The sequence below is a fragment of the Aedes aegypti genome, chromosome 2, assembly GCF_002204515.2.
Source record: "Aedes aegypti strain LVP_AGWG chromosome 2, AaegL5.0 Primary Assembly, whole genome shotgun sequence".
NCBI classification, from domain to species: domain Eukaryota; kingdom Metazoa; phylum Arthropoda; class Insecta; order Diptera; family Culicidae; genus Aedes; species Aedes aegypti.
The window spans coordinates 404,033,112-404,053,362 of NC_035108.1; the positions used below are offsets into that span (position 1 = coordinate 404,033,112).

At 37.8% G+C, this 20,251-nt stretch overlaps 1 long non-coding RNA gene across 1 annotated transcript; it reads right to left on the reverse strand.

The window, feature by feature from the left end:
* Window positions 1–1,502: 1,502 nt before the first annotated feature.
* LOC110676986 lies at window positions 1,503–2,361 on the reverse strand. Its single transcript, XR_002500875.1, has 2 exons — window positions 1,985–2,361; window positions 1,503–1,921 (listed from the first exon to the last, which is right to left on the reverse strand). It is a non-coding gene; the product is annotated as an uncharacterized LOC110676986 (long non-coding RNA).
* Between the last annotated feature and the right edge of the window lie 17,890 nt (window positions 2,362–20,251).

Sequence of the window (20,251 nt, forward strand, 5' to 3'; positions counted from 1 at the left end):
ATAAGGAGGATATCGAGACATGGAGAGAGAAATCGTATGCAGAATGAAGGGACCGAAGCAATAATCGACATAGGGAGAGATATCGAGATGTAGAACATCGAGATGTGGAGAGTCGACTGTATTCAGCTCTATGTAAAATTTAGGTCCAGTAATGGGTTGAAGAATGAGATGATAAGTTTGTACTTAGTTACTGTAATGTAACAGTATTAGCGTGTTTGGAACATTCTTCAAAGTTTCTCCATAATAATTTACATATAAGCCTACATCATCTTTGGGCGACCTTCAAATCAACACCGAAAAAGCTGATAATTTCACAAAACCTTATTTTTATTGTAAGGCTGATAAGGAAGATGTGGGAGATTGAAGTTTCAAACTGTTTTAGATTGTGAACCACTCTAGTGTGGACGTGGAGTCGGAATCTACGGTGCGATACCCCGAGAGCCCATGGGAAACATATAAATGCTCATGGGAAAAGGGGTGGCTTCCGTTTCTCGAAAGTTGATGTGGGAGCGGGCAATTATCATCCGTCGCTCAAGTTTATGCTTGTCACTTCACATGCAGGATTATTACACAGCATGTAAAATAAGCTCAATTGGGACGTGAGTGGATGACGCGTGTTGGTACCAGGAAGAACGGATTAAATATCAGTGACTCGAGGTTTCGTACTTTGCACGCTATCTGTTTAACATAAATTGTCAAATAATTGAATGACATTTGAAGAATGTTTTACCAGACAACGTTAATTTAAATTCTCATCATTTGGCTAAGTCACTGCCCATTCAAGAAAAGCTTCCAGAGCTTCCAAATCGCGATGGATTAAATTGCCGAATCTATAGAAAGCAGTGCTGGGAATGGTAATAGTAGTAGGCTTGAATTTTCGCGAAAATCACGTGGCTCTCCCATTACAGTAGTTCAAAAACGTGAATCTCATCAAGTAGCCTATGTTGGGTGCACGAATTTTCTAAATCATGAGTGTCATTGAAGGCTCTAAATGCGGGAAATGCAGCGGGAAATAGAACATTTTTCTACAGTAGTTTTGGGTTGCCCTTAGCAACGGGTGTTTTGCTATTTTCAAGGCATTTTGCCTACAGCAGCTATGGGCGTGAGTTTCACTGGCTTCGCTGACTGTGATTGGGTTTGCTTGGCTACTGTAGAGTGAATTTCAGATTTTTTCCCAGCCCTGATAGAAAGGAAAAAATACCTATTTAGGAGTTCCATCAGATCAATTTATGAAAAATGGTAATTTTTAACGAAGAAAGAATTGTCATTATTTGACGTTTTCAACAGATGTTTTGACAGTTTAATACATTTTGTTTTTCTGTAAATATTATTGAACATTCTTGAGTTATTTAATTTTTTTCTTGTCTATAGAACTTTTAAAATCTTTTCAGTAACCAAATTTAGTACTATACCATTCAATTCCACTAGAGTTTGTATCACGCAGAGAAATATATTGTAAATGCAAACGAAATCTGTATAGATTCAACAAATTTTATTATTGACTCACGGCTTATCGGCAATTTTTGTTGACTCAATGATAACTTCCATTAATTCCTACAAAATAAATTGTTGTATCTAAAAATGTCTCAAAATAGCCAGCTGTCAAAAACAAAAATAAATGCAATTGAAACAAAAATATAATTTGTTAATTCTAAAAACACCCCATATTGAAGTAACACAGAATGTGTGTTGAAAGAAAAACCAACTTTTGTTGTTTCTACAATTCTGTTCATTGATATTAACAAAGCATTTCATTGATTTAAAAATATTTTTTTATTAACATTCCTACTAATTCAATGCATAAGCTTTACAGATTATATTTGATCATTGAATTTGTGTTTCGAATTAATAGGTGTAAGATGATATAGTCCGGTACAATCATCGCTGCTAAACCGACCGGTCGGAACAAATTTAGTAAATTCTGAAATAAACAAAATTAAAATAATCAACTTGTCTTGCAATTTAATCAATTGTTTTTAATTACCTATAGCTTTCCTTCCTTTCGAATTTACACCGTCATAACCATCATGAATAGTAAAATCATCTTTTTCGTATGATTACTAAAAGAATATTGTATTTAACTACGACGGAAAATATATACTCACCAAAGATATTAAAATTGACAGCTACCGAATATGCCGTGGACACTTCTTTTTCAACCTTAAACAAAATTTAATTTTTGCCTTCAACTTTTCTGTTTATTTCTTAAATACAAAATGGCGACAAGAAAAAAAAAGTTGATTCAACAAAATGATATTGTTGAAATAACAATTGTTATTTGTTGAAATGAAAATCGAGCATCAATAATTCATTCGACACAGAATTTTGTAGTTTCAAAAATATGCCGGATTAGAAACAAACCACCAGGTGGATTGATTCAATGCAAACAAGAATTGTTGGTTCTAATAGGCGCGTTTTTAGATTCAACCCTACAATATTATTCTGCGTGATCCTTTGACAGATACGCGTATTTTGACCTCGATTTTAAGGCCGTCATCAGTGTGTTGTACTAGACACGACTCAATTAGTACACGACACTGAAGAACGCCTTAAAGTAGAGGTCGAAATACGCGTATCTTTCAAAGGATTCTAACTAGTAGAATTAAGGGGGCAGGATCCGTCATTAATTTTGGAATTTTCAAAAGCAGTTTTTTCGAGAAAATTAACAGGAAAATGTGTTCACTGTATTCTATTCCCCAACCGAAACACAGTGAACACATTTTCATCGAATAATTTTTAGTTTTGAAAAAAAAAAATTGCTTTTGATGTTTCGATGATGACGATTATTACGATGACGGAGCGTTGAGCGTTGAATGGTAGGGGGAGATCCCCCAGTGCCGGACAGCACCCAATACCGGACAAAGTTGAAACAATAAGAAATCATGGTCCAATCAAGATGGTGTATTAGTAGAAAAGAAAGCTATTATGTATCAGTGCGCATCGTACCTTCGTGCTGTGCGTACACGAATTCGCTCTGCTCTTGGAAGTTTTCTTAAAAACTACCTAAAGCAATAAAACAGTACTTTTCAGTGCTACACAAACAGTACTTTTCAGTGCTAAAATTAAAAACGGTACTTTTCAGTGCTACTTAAACAGTACTTTTCAGTATTATTTTTTCTACTATTGATCCCTTTACGATCCTTGTTTGGACCCGTGCCTTCGATTTTTCGTTGGACCCGTTGGCGAAAGCTAGCGGTGGTAATCCTTCTTGGACACCGTCTAGGGAAAAAACCTCTCGAAGGTCACGTCTTTCTCGTTTATTAACTAAACATGGTATCAACAACTAACAAAAGGAAGGGTGAATCTCTGAATTCACTACTTCCTTCCAAAAAAGTGGGTTTTAAAACTGTCACTACACGTGGCAAGAATGGAAGAAAGGACGCTTCCCCGGAATGCGAAGTTTCTTCCAAGGGTGAAATGAATAATTGTATCGAAATGAGCAATCAGTTCGATGCTCTAGACAAATTTTCCGAACACCAAATCGAAGCAGCCTCTAGCCCAGGCTCTTTGATTCAAGTGAGGAAGCAAAGAGTGCCGCCTATCGTGGTCAGTTGTTCCGAATTTGGGGGATTTAGGCAGGAGATCTTGAACTCCATTAGGGGAATCAAGGTTTCCTTCCAAATCGCAAAGAAAGGAGACTGTCGCGTTTTGCCGGAAACTCTTAAAGATCGCGAACTTCTTCTCAGATATCTTGAAGAGAAGAAGCACAAATTTTTTACTTATGACGACAAAACTGAACGTTTGTTCAAAGTCGTCTTGAAAGGTCTCTCAAGTGACTATAAGTCACCTGAAGAGATCAAAAATGGAATAAATGATTTACTTGGATTTTCCCCAGTCCAAGTAATCATTATGAAAAAGAGAACCCAATCTGGCATTGTTCGGAAAGGGCTTTCTCAAGAATATTATTTAGTTCACTTTAACAAAAAAGAACTAAATAATATTAAAGCTTTAGAAAAAGCTAAACTTATGTTCGATGTCCGTGTGACATGGGAACATTTCCAGAAACCTGGAGGAAATTACCAGAACCCCACTCAGTGCCGTCGGTGCCAAAAGTGGGGTCATGGTACAAAAAATTGTCGCATGGATGCTAAATGCATGATTTGCGGAGGTTCTTCTCACGCTAAGGACGACTGTCCTGTGAAAGAAGATACCAGAAAATTTCAATGCGCCAATTGCAAGGGCCCTCACAAAGCTAACTTTTGGGAATGCATTTCACGCAAAAGAGTCGTTGAGGCTCGTGCCAAGCAGATGAAGGATAATATCCGTTACGATAACGGTCGTTTCCGGAATTTGCCTGGTAGAGTATCGAACAATGCTCATTTTTCAGTTAACGATCGCTTGATTAGGAATCATACCCACCAGGAAGATCATAATCATGCTCATTCACAAACAAATTTTAATCCGTCGGGTAGCCGTTCGAATCTTTCAATTTCGAATGTATCTACCCACGGTAAATCCTTTGCCGATATCGTAGCAGGTAATTTGAACTCTTCCCCTGTTCGTTCCATGAGTACCCATTCTACTTGTTTCAAATCAAATGGAAAAAACCCTGCCGCCACAGGTAACTCCTACCCCGCTTCTTCGTCTACCGAAAATTCCAATGGGAAATCATCAGATGATATGTCTGCCTCTGATTTTAATTTTCTAACTGAACAATTGAATCTAATGATTGATGCAATGTTCAAAGCCACCACTATGACTGAAGCAGTCCAAGTAGGTGTAAAATTTACAAATAAAATTGTTATTGGATTACGTTTTTCTAATGGATCCAAATAATAATTTAAATATTTTAAATTGGAATGCTCGTTCTCTGAATGGTAAAGAGGACGAGCTGTTTAATTTTCTTACAGCTAATAACGTGCATATAGCAGTTATTACCGAAACTTATTTAAAACCTGGATCCAAATTTAAAAAAGATCCTAACTTTTTTGTTTATCGTAATGATCGACTTGATGGGGCATGTGGGGGAGTTGCAATCATCATTCATAGGCGTATAAAACATCAACTGTTTTCGTCATTTGAAACTAAAGTTTTTGAAACTTTAGGTGTTTCTGTTGAAACACAGTTTGGTAAATATACTTTCATAGCTGCCTATTTGCCTTTTCAATGCTCTGGACAGCAAGTTAATTGGCTTCAAACTAACTTGCGAAAATTAACTCGCAATAAGTCAAAATTTTTTGTCATTGGTGACTTTAATGCCAAACATCGGTCATGGAATAATTCTCAAAGTAATTCCAACGGCAGAATTTTATTTGATGAGTGCTCTTCAGGATATTTCTCAATTCAATACCCTGATAGCCCTACATGTTTTTCCTCTTCTAGAAATCCATCTACGATTGACTTGGTCTTAACCGACTCTAGTCATCTTTGTAGCCAACTGATTACTCATGCTGATTTTGATTCTGATCATGTCCCTGTTACATTTCAAATATCCCAAGAAGCGATTCTCAATCCTATCAGCTCCACTTTCAATTATTTACGAGCCGACTGGAATATATATGAAACGTATGTTGACTCTAATCTTGATGTTAACATTTCTTTAGAAACTAAAATTGATATTGACAATGCTCTTGAAACTTTAACAAATTCCATTGTTGAAGCCAGAAACATTGCAATTCCAAAATGTGAAGTAAAATTTGAATCCGTGATTATAGACGATGATCTTAAACTCTTGATCCGTCTTAAAAACGTGAGGAGAAGGCAATTTCAACGCACTCGTGATCCTGCTATGAAAATTATATGGCAGGATTTGCAGAAAGAAATCAAGAAACGTTTTGCAGATTTAAGAAACAAAAATTTTGAAAATAAAATTTCTCAATTGGACCCCGGCTCTAAGCCCTTTTGGAAATTATCTAAAATCTTGAAAAAACCTCAGAAGCCTATACCGGCATTGAAAGAGGAAAACAAATTATTACTAACTAATTGCGAAAAAGCTCAAAAACTTGCTATGCAGTTTGAAAGTGCGCACAATTTTAATTTAGGACTTACTAGTCCAATTGAAAATGAAGTTACTCAGGAGTTCGAAAATATTCTCAATCAAGAGAACGTTTTCGAAAATGCCTGGGAGACTGATTTGGAAGAAGTGAGAACTATTATTAAAAAATTCAAAAATATGAAAGCTCCTGGCGATGATGGAATTTTCTACATCCTCATCAAGAAACTTCCAGATAGTAGCTTATCATTTTTAGTTGATATATTTAACAAATGTTTTCAATTAACATATTTTCCTGACAAATGGAAAAATGCTAAGGTTGTTCCAATTTTAAAACCAGACAAAAATCCTGCAGAAGCTTCTAGCTATCGTCCAATCAGTTTGCTTTCCTCCATCAGTAAACTTTTTGAAAAGGTTATTTTGAACAGAATGATGGCCCACATCAACGAGAATTCTATTTTTGCCAATGAACAGTTCGGATTCCGCCATGGACATTCGACCACTCATCAACTTTTACGTGTAACAAATTTGATCCGTTCCAACAAATCTGAAGGCTACTCTACTGGTCTTGCTCTTCTAGACATAGAAAAAGCATTCGACAGTGTTTGGCATGAAGGTTTGATCGTAAAATTAAAAAACTTTAATTTTCCAACATACATTGTTAGAATAATTCAAAGTTATCTGTCAAATCGTACACTTCAGGTTGATTATCAGAACTCCAGATCTGAAAGACTTCCTGTAAGAGCTGGTGTTCCCCAAGGCAGCATTTTGGGACCAATATTATACAATATTTTCACATCTGACTTACCTGAGTTACCTCAGGGATGTCAAAAATCTTTGTTTGCGGATGACACAGGCCTCTCCGCCAAAGGACGAAGCCTGCGTGTCATCTGTAGTCGATTGCAAAAAAGTTTGGATATTTTTTCTTCATACTTGCAAAAATGGAAGATTTCTCCTAATGCTTCCAAAACTCAACTAATAATATTCCCACATAAACCAAAAGCTCTTTATTTGAAACCTTCAAGTAGACATGTTGTCACGATGAGAGGGGTTCCAATAAATTGGTCAGATGAAGTTAAGTATCTAGGGCTCATGCTAGATAAGAATTTAACTTTCAAAAATCACATTGAGGGCATTCAAGCCAAATGTAATAAATATGTAAAATGTCTCTATCCCCTTATTAATAGAAAATCAAAACTTTGTCTTAAGAACAAGCTGTTGATATTCAAACAAATTTTCAGGCCAGCCATGTTGTATGCTGTACCAATATGGACTAGCTGTTGTAATACCAGGAAGAAAGCTCTGCAGAGAATTCAAAATAAAATTTTGAAAATGATTCTGAGGCTTCCTCCCTGGTATAGTACCAATGAGTTACATAGGATATCCAATGTTGAAACATTGGAACAAATGTCAAATAAAATAATCAATAATTTCAGGCAAAAATCGTTACAATCTTCTATTGCCACGATTAATGCGTTATATGTTTAAGTTAAGTTAGGTTAAGTATATTAAAAACTTTTTTTTTCTCTTATAAGCAGGTGAAATCAACTCACCTGTAAAAAATCTGAACTGCTACGGCAAATGAAATGTAATATGTTGTTAACAAAATGTTAATAAAATCTTAGATTTGTTTTACCAAATTAGGATGATAGTGTTGTCTAATAACACAGAACACCTAGATATAAGAATTAATGAATGTAATGTTTGGAATGATACTAATAAAGAAATTAAAAAAAAAAAAAAAAAAAAAAAAAAAAAAAAAAAAAAAAAAAAAAAAAAAAAAAAAAAAAGCTATTATGTAGACTAATGTTTGCTTAGAATAACACATCCTTGAAATATGCATCCCTTTTTAAAAAAGTAGAAAAGTTTGAAAATCTTTAAAAAATTGACGTATCTTCTTAATTTTGAGCCTATTTATTAATTATTTTGAATATGAAAAAATACTTTGGATCCCGCAAGCATGATCGAACATAATCCTAATTCGATAGTATGAATGTATTTTGTACCATAATTGAAGTAAATATGGACAAATTACAATTTTGGTTAAGCACCTCCTGTCCCTCAGTTTCGGACAGCTTGATTTGTGATATGATATCTTTGTAATTATTGCATCAGTGTCTCAAAATACTTTCATTTTTCATGGGTTCCGTCGACCATGGTATCAAACATGCAATAAAATTAATAAGAAAGAACATTCATAACAACATCGTAAAATGTGCTATTTTTCATCATATATGAAAGAGGTTTTTGATAGGCATCTTGCAAACTAAGAAAAACCCAAATTATTTTTGTAAATGTTGCAATAGGATCCTAAAGCCCTGTCTCAATTTTAGTACCAAACGCTTAAGTTTAGGGCAGAAACACATGTTTACTCTATTTTTAATTGATTTTCATTGGTTTAAGTACAAAAAACATTTTTTTATGATTTTGTCACACCTTTTGGTTTAAACTCAAATGTTGGGTATATTTTGTTTTCCGTGTCCCTTCCGAAATGTCAGATAGGAACAACCCCAGTGTTCAAACTATATGCCCTGTGGCATTTTTGTCGAAAAAGTGAATGTCAAACAAGATCACAAGTGTCAAGGTTCATATTCGAAACCATTTTTAAAATTGAAGTTTAAAAATGTTATAGCGTTATTTGAGCTGGAAAACTTGCTAAAGTAGTTGTAATAACATGCTCTTTCGTATTATTAAATAAAAACAAGAATTCATTAAACACTTTAGGACCCAATTGCATTGAATTGGTATTTATAAACTATTTCTATAGTGTACACATTCAATGATGTTCAAATTTATAGAATTCGAGGCATTTCCAGATCGTGTCCGGTATTGGGTGCCACCTTTCAAGATCGATCAATTCGGTACTAAAATACATCATCAAAACACAATGTCAAAATTCATATTTATGTTTTCAAATTTATTTTTGTACACTATAAAAATGATAATATTTATCATAAATGGGTAACACGAGCCCATAAAATCAATATTTTTCGAATTATGAATTTAGTGGCTTAAGTGTCCGGTACTGGGGGATCTCCCCCTACAGTGCATACTAAATTCAGTTGTGATTTATGTATTTAGGGGTCGCCCATTAATTACGTAAGGGGCTATGGGGGGAGGTGGTGAGAAAATGTTTGTTTGAGATTTCTTACGCTCCATATACATTTTTGTATTGGAGGAAGCCACAAAGGGGGTGAAGGTGCTGGTATGAGAAAAAATGAATACAGGTCGGACTCGATTAATCGAATCCCGGATAATCGAGTCCCCGGATAATTGAGTCTCCGGATAATCGAGTTCGACCAACGTTATGAGTCGTTGCAGAAAATACTCATCTTAATGAAGACTTTACTCGCACAAGAATTATTATTCACAAATCTCATTTTGTTCATACCTCTAATAAATTTCAAACATAATTTGACAAAACTTATTTATGTGATGCATCGAGTTTATTGTACCTAATGTAAAATGAAAAATATGAATCAGCAACAGAGAAAAATAACGTAGATCTAAATAATTTGTTCCTACATATATTTTCCCAAAGTAAAAACTATATGCGAAACAAAAACACAATTCAAAATCATAAAAAAATGTGTTGATGACTTTCTTATAGGGACATATTAGATAGTACATTTGTTATTAATATTCGGTTTTACACGCACTATTTTATCGATACTTATAATATTCAAATTTCTAGAAATAGGAAGGAAATCTGAGTTTTCTGAATTCTAGAAAAAAATTTACCTCATACCACAGTGTTTCTATGGTGAAATTTTCTGCATTTTCTTACTTTTTATATGTTTTCAGGATCGTCAACCATTTATCCAAAATTTCTGAAATAGCAGGTGATCAAAAACGAAACATCAACGAATCTATATATGATTTGAAAAGCAGGAAATGGATCAGAAGTGTAACGATGGTCGCAGTTTAGTGAAAACTAGTTAAGAAGCCTTATTACTGGCGCAATAGAATTAAGCTTTTACAATTTTGAATTTCTAATCAGTTGGTTAATAAAATGACAACATTGATTCTTCATAAGGGCTCACCTGCATTGATCGGTTTCTTTTTATTATTGCTTAGGCAAAGAAGGATGAATGAATGAAGGATCAGTGTTGAATTATCGGTAAAAGTAATCAAAAAAATACGTCAGAAAGCTTTGTTGATGATAGAAAAACATAAAAACGATAGATTTTTTTTAAGGCACTCTGTGCTTGTGGCCACTACTGTGCCGGAATCAGTTGATCTGTAGCTTCTTTACCGATACAGATCTATTTAAAACTTATCTATATACATCTACTTTCACTCTCTTCTACTCTTTTACTCTCACACCGAGCAGGTAGGAGAGAGCTTTGCTGTTAGTGAGGCTAGCTGCCTGCGAAGAGGGTCAGTTTGTCTCAGTCACCATCTGATACTGACGGCAGTGATGCCACATACACAGATTTATCTCTAATTACACAGATTTTTTCTTGTTCTTGCCTACAGATATCTGTGATTACAGATCACAGAATTTTGAGTTCAAAAAGATTTTAGGATATATCACGAGTTTAGGACATGGATGTGGAAAGAAATGCCATTACTCTGTTTAATTTTCTAAAATTCGTAAGTATTTCAAATATTTCGAAACAATTGTGCATCTGTTTCTCACTTTTAGTAGAGTAAGTTCAAATTTAAAATTGTTGACATGCCAAGAACACCCAACATACGTTAGCAAATGTTCTTTTTGATCTAAAAAGTTGAAATTTTAAATTTTTGTGCAGCACAGATTTTTACCAAGATTTTTGTAGGTCGGCTACAGATAAAAAAGATTTTTTCAACTCAAAACACAGATGAGATTCGAAAAAAATGTGGCAACACTGACTGACGGAGGATGGATGTGCTCCCCAAAGAAAGGTCCTCCGTGAGGCATCTTCTGGTGGCTGGACGGGTTTTTTGTGGACAGGCTGGGAATCGAACCCATGACCTTCCGCTTATGAAGCGAAAGCGTAACCTCAAGGCTACAGACCCCCCTAAAAAAACGATTGATACTAGGAAGCTAATGTATATGATAGCTATTCCTTAACTCTTTTGTTGATATGCAAGTCGAGGATAGTTTTCCACGTACCTAGACCGGACCGATAATTTCAGGAAAATGTACTCTAAGCATTAATAACAATAAGATACTTGAATTATTTCCTTTTGTGTTTTAACTTACATATTTGGTAAAATATCTGTAACAAATAAGCATAAAAAAGATCAGAAGTCTTTCGCTTATCTTTACAAGGCCAAAATATCCCCTAGTCCAGTATGCCTAAAAAATGATCATATATATATGCTTTAAAATCAGAAATGGTTAACATTGTCATCGCATATAAAGTACATTACTAGTGAATTTGAAAAAATCTCAAAAAAGTTTGGGAAGCAGTGGTATAGAGAATAATGTTTTGGGACCAGTTTGTTTGAATTAACTCAAAAAAAACTCAACATAGTTCAGGCTTAGGAAAGTCTTAATAACTTTGGGTAAATTATAACAAATCGTTTCCGGCCACGAAGCCCACGTTTTTTTCTGTTCATTATGATTTGATTTGAAAGATACAGGCTTGTGTCCCTATACCCCCACTTATATACAGGTATTATATTTCTGGAGCAATTAATTTGAATTTTCCTAGAAATGTGTTATTCCTGACAAAAAATTGTATTTAAAAAATAATTGACTTGATTTCAGTGCAAACAGCAAAAAGAGGGATCAAGTCATCCCAAATTTAAAATGATATTCATTAGAAAATGTTGGCTAATTTAATATTTTCAATTAACCCTTTTTTAATTAAGTTTTTAACAGTATATTTTTCATCATTTTTCCGATTTGTGTTACGCTGACATTGGTAAATTTGGGGTGGTAAATGACTGGATAATGCGTACCATTGGTACTTCGCGTACCTGCAGGTATAAAATAGACCCCATTTGTGGTCCTTAGCCTCTTGTCCAGTAACTCCTATCCCTACCTCCCCGTGGTGCCGCCTGGGATACGAGTAACCGTAGGGAAGATCGGGTAACCAACCCTGGTGGAACCTTGGTCGTATGCTGACAGGGAAGGGGGGCTCCTCTCTTCTGAGGGTGTAGCTTATCAGAGCGTCTGTTCTCCATGTTAGGGGCGGCTCAAAACAGCGTCTGTTCTCCATGTTAGGAGCGGCTGATCATCGTCCTAGTGCCAGCGTGGGACTCTAAACAGTGCTGTGCACGATGATCCTCCGGCGAGACAGGGGGTTGGTGCAGGCCTTACAAGCCAGCCGTAAAAATCATCAGTACAGGAAGCATACAATGTAAATTCGGACCAGAACAATCGGCTTAGACCCAGGCATCGAAAACGGACTAACGATTGGAAACTCGGATCATGGAACTGTAAGTCTCTCAATTTCTTGGGAAGTACCCGCATTCTTTCCGAATTATTGAGGGTCCGCAAGTTCGACATCGTAGCGCTGCAGGAGGTTTGCTGGAAAGGGTCGACGGTACATACGTATAGGGATGGTTATACCATCTACCAGAGCTGCGGCAATAGACATGAGCTGGGCACAGCTTTTATCGTGATGGGCGAAATGCAGAGGCGCGTGATTGGGTGGTGGCCAATCGACAACAGAATGTGCAAGTTGAGGATCAAAGGCCGTTTCTTCAATATCAGCATAATCAACGTGCACAGCCCTCACCTAGCAAGTGACGATGACGATAAGGACGCTTTCTACGCGCAGCTGGAACGTGAATACGACGGCTGCCCAAGCCATGATGTCAAAATCGTTATCGGAGATCTCAATGCTCAGGTTGGCCAGGAGGAGGAATTTAGACCGATTGTAGGGAAGTTCAGCGCTCACCAGCTTACGAACGAAAACGGCCTTAGACTGATTGATTTCGCCGCCTCCAAAAACATGGCCATACGTAGTACCTACTTCCAGCACAGCCTCCCGTATCGGTACACCTGGAGATCACCCCAACTGACTGAATCGCAAATCGACCACGTTTTGATTGATGGAAGGCACTTCTCGGACATTATCGACGTCAGAACCTATCGCGGCGCAAACATCGATTCGGACCACTACCTTGTGACGGTTAAAGTGCGCCAACGACTTTCCGTTGTGAACAACATTCGGTACCGACGCCCGCCCCGGTACAATCTGGAGCGACTCAAGCAACCCGAAGTCGCAACTGAATACGCGCAAAGCCTTGAGGCAGCGTTGCCGGAAGAGGGAGAGCTCACCGAAGCCCCTCTTGAGGACTGCTGGAGTAGTCTCAAAGCAGCCATAAACAACGCAGCGGAAGGTGCCATTGGGTTCGTGGAAGCAAATCGACGGAACGGTTGGTTCGACGAGGAGTGTCAGACGGTTTTGGACGAGAAGAATGCAGCGCGGGCGATGATGCTGCAGCAAGGCACCCGTCAAAACGTGGAACGATACAAACAGAAGCGAAGACAGCAAACCCATCTATTCCGGGATAAAAAGCGCCGCCTGGAAGAGTTGGAGTGCGAAGAGATGGAGCAGTTGTATCGTTCTCAAGAAACACGTAAGTTCTACAAGAAACTAAATGCATCCCGCAAAGGCTTTGTGCCGCGAGCCGAAATGTGCCGGGATAAGGATGGTGGTATCTTGACGGACGAACGTGAGGTGATTGAAAGGTGGAAGCAGCACTACGATGAACACCTAAACGGCGCAGAGGAGGAAGATCAAGACAGCAGGAGGAATGGCTTCATCAGTACGGCGGATGAGGGAGACGTGCCAACTCCCACAATAGGTGAAGTTAAGGATGCTATCAAACAGCTCAAGAACAACAAAGCAGCTGGAAAGGATGGTATTGGAGCGGAACTTATTAAAATGGGCCCGGACAGGTTGGCCACTTGTCTGCACCGATTGATAGCCAGGATCTGGGATACAGAACAGCTACCGGAGGAGTGGAAGGAGGGAATAATATACCCAATATACAAAAAGGGTGACAAGTTAGAATGTGAGAACTATCGAGCGATCACCATTCTTAATGCAGCCTATAAAGTGCTTTCCCAGATCATCTTCCGCCGTCTATCGCCACTGGCAAGCAGATTTGTTGGAAGTTATCAAGCCGGATTTGTGGACGGGCGATCGACGACAGACCAAATCTTCATGTTGCGGCAGATCCTTCAAAAGTGTCGCGAATATCAAGTCCCTACGCATCACCTATTCATCGATTTCAAAGCGGCCTATGATACCATCGACCGCGAAGAGCTATGGAAGATTATGGACGAGAACGGTTTTCCCGGGAAACTGACTAGACTGATCAAAGCTACGATGGATAGTGTACAGTGCTGTGTGAAGATATCGGGTGCTTTATCGGACCCGTTTGAAACACGCAAAGGACTTCGACAAGGCGATGGTCTTTCCTGCCTCCTGTTCAATATTGCGCTAGAAGGTGTTATGAAACGGGCGGGCTTCAACATGCGGGGCACGATCTTCAATAAATCCAGCCAGTTCATTTGTTTCGCTGACGACGTGGACATTGTCGGAAGAACGTTCCAGGTGGTTGCTGAACAGTATACCAGGCTGAAACGTGAAGCAGATCGGGTTGGATTGAAGGTAAATACGTCGAAGACGAAATATCTGCTGGCTGGGGGAACCGAGCGCGATAGAGCTCGCATAGGCAGACGCGTGACGATCGACGGGGATGAGTTCGAGGTGGTGGACGAATTCGTCTATCTCGGATCATTGATAACGTCGGATAACAACTGCAGCAGAGAAATTCGAAGACGTATCATCGCCGGAAGTCGTGCTTACTATGGACTCCACAAGACCTTGCGGTCTGGTAAACTTCACTTCCGTACTAAGTGTACCATGTACAAGACGCTAATAAGACCGGTAGTACTCTACGGGCATGAGACGTGGACAATGCTTGAAGAGGACCTGCAAGCGCTAGGAGTTTTTGAACGACGTGTGCTTAGGACGATCTTCGGCGGAGTATGTGAGAACGGCGTATGGAGGAGAAGAATGAACCACGAGCTTGCGCAACTCTACGGTGAACCCAGTATCACGAAAGTCGCCAAAGCTGGAAGGGTACGATGGGCGGGACACGTTGTGAGAATGCCGGACAACAATCCTGCAAAAATGGTGTTCAACTCAAATCCGGCCGGTACAAGACGAAGGGGAGCGCAACGAGCTAGGTGGTTTGACCAAGTGGAGCAGGATCTTGGAAGTGTGGGGCGATCGAGGAATTGGAGGTTAGCAGCCATGGACCGAGTTAGTTGGCGTAACATTGTGGCGCAGGTCATGTCTTGAAGGACGTAGCGCCAGCAAAAGTAAAGTAAGTGACATTGGTACATACACGCAGAGAAATAAATTGTAAACGCAAATATTGGTTTGTTGAAATCAACCAAATTTTAAGTTGAGATCGAAATACATGTATCAGTCATAATATTGTCAAGGGGTTGAGATGTTTGGGCTTATTCTACGAGTGGCGTGAGGTGAGAGATTCATTCAACATTCGATTGATCGCTCGTGTTGTGAATGTCTAAGGGAAGCGCTGCCGAATATTAGCAAAAACGTGTCCACTACCGTGATTACTTACAAGCAGGCGTTGCAGAATTCGCTCTCATTTGAGAATGAAGCACGATCAAAGCAAGAAAAGAAAAACATCCCATCTGTTGGGATGTAACAAGTCTGATAAATGGAAGCAGCGAGCGAGAGCCCCAACGAGAGAGCGATGATAAAATCCATTTTTCTCGCTTGTTTACCGTTGGGGATAGGTGTTTTTCTTTACTGGCACGATAAACAATCCACGAACTTCCAATAACAACAGTGTCCCCCAGGCTTGGAGCATGTTTAGAGGGGTTTTATCATGCATTACTATCCCCCCAATCTGCTCAAACTTGTAGCAGTATACGATAAACAGTCTCTCATAATGTGCAGCATGTTATGATAGTTACAGAGAGCGATACGTGAGAGATTCTCTCAATTTTCTCAGGATTCAATCCCTGCTTACAAGACTTCATTCCAATTGAGTATTGTCACCTCGTTGACAATACTCGACTGACCGAGAGCTCTCACCTAATGCCACTCTTAGAATTAAAGTAAGTGCCATTCGAGGTTATGAGAAGAATGTCACTATTTTCAATTTGTTTTTTCTTTTTGTCGTGAATACAAGCATATTGATAGCATAAAATTTGAAGCACTTTATTCTCTCGTCAATAACTTTTCGATGCATATTAACTAGAATGACCAAAAACTTTATGTTCCAATGAAAATATTACAGTGGAATATTAAATATTGAAAAATAGGTATTGAACCTATGAGTAAATATTAACAAAGAAGTTTAAAGAACAAGAACAACAGCCTTGATCGATATCTTACCTCTTAATAGATTATAAACTCTTTTGTGCTTTTTGCAATAATTCACGAACGATACGATTATGGCCGATACAAGGGGTGGATCACTTCTGATGCATTTGATGAATGCAAAATTATTTCATGCATTCAAATGCATTTAAATGCACACTCAACAAATTTGTCTTTCATGGCTTGCTCCAATGTTGATTAGCTATCCTTGTCGGAATGTCAAACTCATTTCTCTTCCACAAACTCAACAAAAGCTGCTGGCCAGTCAAAAAAAAACACTTCCTGTGATTCCGTGTCATAACCGATCATGACAATCCTTCATTCTGAATTAAAGTTGACGGTGCCATACGAAGCGAAGGCGCTAGTTTCTTATGCCAGCCACAGCGAGGAAAACTCTTCTATTGGCTGGCTCTGAAATGGACGCTTCAAAGAAGCCTCTGACCAGCTGCTGGGACTCTTCGGGGAGCATCGGATATTGGCATTTTAAGCTTCACTATCCTATGTGAAATATTATAATATTTTAACCGCTAATGTCCTTGAACATTCAGTACCGTCTGCAGTTGCAGAGTACCCAGAAACGAGTTTTATAGTGAAATTTGTGGTCTTCAAGACAAAGTCTGTTATTCGACGAACCATACACAAGTTGGCCCCTTCACCTTCAATGGACATAATTCCAAATCCATTCGTATTCATTATGCAAGAAAAGGCTGAAGGAGGAGATTACCAACCTTCAAAGCTAATTGTTCCTTAGAGTCGTCCCCAAGTTTCCCGATCAACATTAGGTAGAGGAAATCAAAAAAAGTTATTGGGACAATTAATTGTATGTGTTTTTTCGTTATTCTTGATGAAAGAATCAATGCGGAATTTATTTTGCTACCAGTAAGCCAAAGACTATAAGTTTCTCGAGAAGGATGTTCCGAGAGTGCCAATCAATCCTGATTAATCCACAGGGGGTAGGGCAATGTATTCCTGCAATCAATCATGTTTTCCTCACTATGCAAGCTTCTAAATTTAACATATTTTCTTGTTGCAAAGCTATAGCTTGATTATCTGAAATGAATAAAATTTTTGATTAGTTGAAGGAAATCAGTTCAAAATAGAAACATTCACAACAAACAATGATGTGTTGCTATAGAACGATACCACGGCATAAAAATTAACAAGGCAGGCTCTTTACTGATGTAAATATCAAGTTTGATTGTAAACATGTGACGTCACTCCTATCGTACCATATATCTTCCGGATCACTAGATCATTATTTTTGAAAATTTGTTCGGGGTAGATAGGAATGACGTCGTCAAGTAGCTGTCAGTTTTCGGAATATATCACCTTCTTAATTTTGTCCACCGTGGAACGATACTATGATACGGGCCAGGGCTAAGTTGATGAATATGTCGAAAAAATGCATTTAATGCAATTTGATGTACATTAGATGTGCATCGAACAAGTGATCCACCCCGATAATATTTTGATAAATAGGGAGATTGAAATGCAAATCAATATTTTTCTGATTTACTCAAACTTAGCCCCTTCCGCTTGTCAAGATTTTATTCACGTTCGTTATTAAAAGTGCTATCGGGTAAGGCTTTCCAGTTTTGAACTTTGTTCATATTTGCAACTTACATTGTTACCAAAATATATGAACAAAACATCGTTTTTATAAATTTTTAAAGTTTTGTGGACGAGAAAAAGTAAATAATTTTGAATACGAATGATACTCACAGAAAAATAAGAGAATATTGTTAAGAAACAATAGCATTTGAAAAAGCTTTGTTAACCGAGAGCTATAGGAACCAAAGTAGCCATGTTTTCCATACGTAGGTATGTGTCATGGTATACACAACGAGGTAGGCTATTCCCACGTATAAACAACGATTTTCAGTAAAAACATGTGTCATCATTCCTATCGCCAAGCATGGGGCTAGAAGGATAGTAAAAGAGAGCAGGCTTTGCTTTCTCTTGTACTCGTTCGAGATTGCGATAGGAATGACGTCACTACCAAATGTCATTTTTCGAAATATAATACCTTGTTTCTTTACGGAGATGAACCAGCCTAGGGCTGAAAATCTCCTTAATAAAGCTATAATAATAACCTTGTTTCTTTTTATCGTGGGTATGTTTATGCCTATAAAATTCAAGGAAATTTTCAGCTCATAAAGAACAAGGTCCGACGGGAATCGAATTTAGCATCCTCAACATGAGCTTGCTTTGTAGTAGCGGTAGCTATTACAAGACTAATGAAGGCCGTTCTCAGAACGACGATGATTCATTCCTGCGTTGACGATGGTAATAAGTGCTTGGTAGCACAACTCTTGGCTTGAGTTTTCAGAATGGGTTGAGTCATTAGCTGTGTTCAATGACTTTGATCGAACTTGCTCGGGGTTGGTTGTACTAGCTCGTATTTTTTGTCAACAAATAACTGTCAAAGCTACTTCGAGCAACTCCAAGCTGCTTTCTCAATGAACGCTCTTTTTACTCTTTTTACTAATTTACCGGAATTCCACGTGAAAAAAAAATTCGCGCACTTAACAATCCGTATCGCTTCGGAAATTTGCTTTTTTTCTGAATGTTTACGTTTTTAAACGTCAAAAACACGAGCTACTGCGAGCTGGTTGAAGTAGCTCGGACTCTAGCTTCCAACCTGTTTCGAGCGACTCGGAGTTGGTTGGACTCGGCTCAATGAACACAAACCCGAGCGACTCGAAATAGGTTGGAGTGGCTCAATGAACACCAAAAGCTGACTCGCAAGTGGTTGCAACCAAGTTCGAGCAGCTCGTTGAACACAGCTATTAATTTCACTGGAAAAACTAACTGCCTGGTGTGAGCATTGATGCGCTAGTTGAGAGGAAAGTTCACTAATAATTGAAATGAATTTGAAATGTTTAAATGTCATCCTAAAATAAATTCTAAATTGATTCATTCCTGATTTATCTGTAGATTGAAACTACCCACCATTGTTTGAAATGGCAATGCCATCATCAAATAATGTTTTAGAATGAATTGCGCCTTCGTTTCTTTTCTCTTCTCGGAAGGCTCAGTCGCGCAAATTGACTTCGTAATAATGATGAAACTTTGCTTGACCGTTATACTTCACATGATTACTCTGACTTGGGGGTGAGTGCTGTCTGGAACATGAAGAAGTTTTTATGAGAAGATCCGTTTACTAGAAATAAGATATTAGAAATTCAAACGTGAGTATCGACAACTAGGAGATTACCATAAAAAAATTCATTGTAATTCGGGTTTGTTAATTTTAAACAATTTATTTATATATATATTTCTCATACAATATGGCCCTGCATCTCTCGTAGCATCTGGTCGTGCAAAACGTTGCTTCTCCTAATGCAATGGACAACATCAAATTCAACACCGAATCCATCGCCGATCATCATCCCAAAGGATGTCAATTGTTGCACCTCGAGGAATACACAACAAGCGACAGCTTTATTGTCAAGCGAACTGATTGATCTGATAAACCTGAATATGCATTTCGTTTTTTGTCTATTAATTACTCACCATTAGAGGAAATTAATAAAGTACATACGTAAGACAACCCAATCGATTCAATCCTAATATTTATTTGGATTTATTTTTCGTATTTCTATCTCAGGTATCCTATCATGTTGATTTTTTTAAGAGTTTTTGTCTAGCTTCTTTCTTTGATTTATGGTAACGTACGCTGATTAAAAAAAACATTCTGAAATAATAATTGGGGGTTCCTAAGCTAAATTAAGTTTTATAACACGTTTGACTTATTTTGGAGATTATTATTTATGTACGTAACGGAACAAACATGAAGTAATGAATTGCATTGGTTTTAAATTATAACATTGTTTGATTGGATTGAATTCCACACGTTAAGTTTATAACACTCTGACGATGTTATAGGATATCACAGATTCTACTATTTAAGTTTGTTGTCTAAATTTAGAAAGTACCTTCCGTTCTACCTAAACATTGCAACAAGCGGAGAATTTGCGAATCGCAATAAAAAAAACATCCCTTC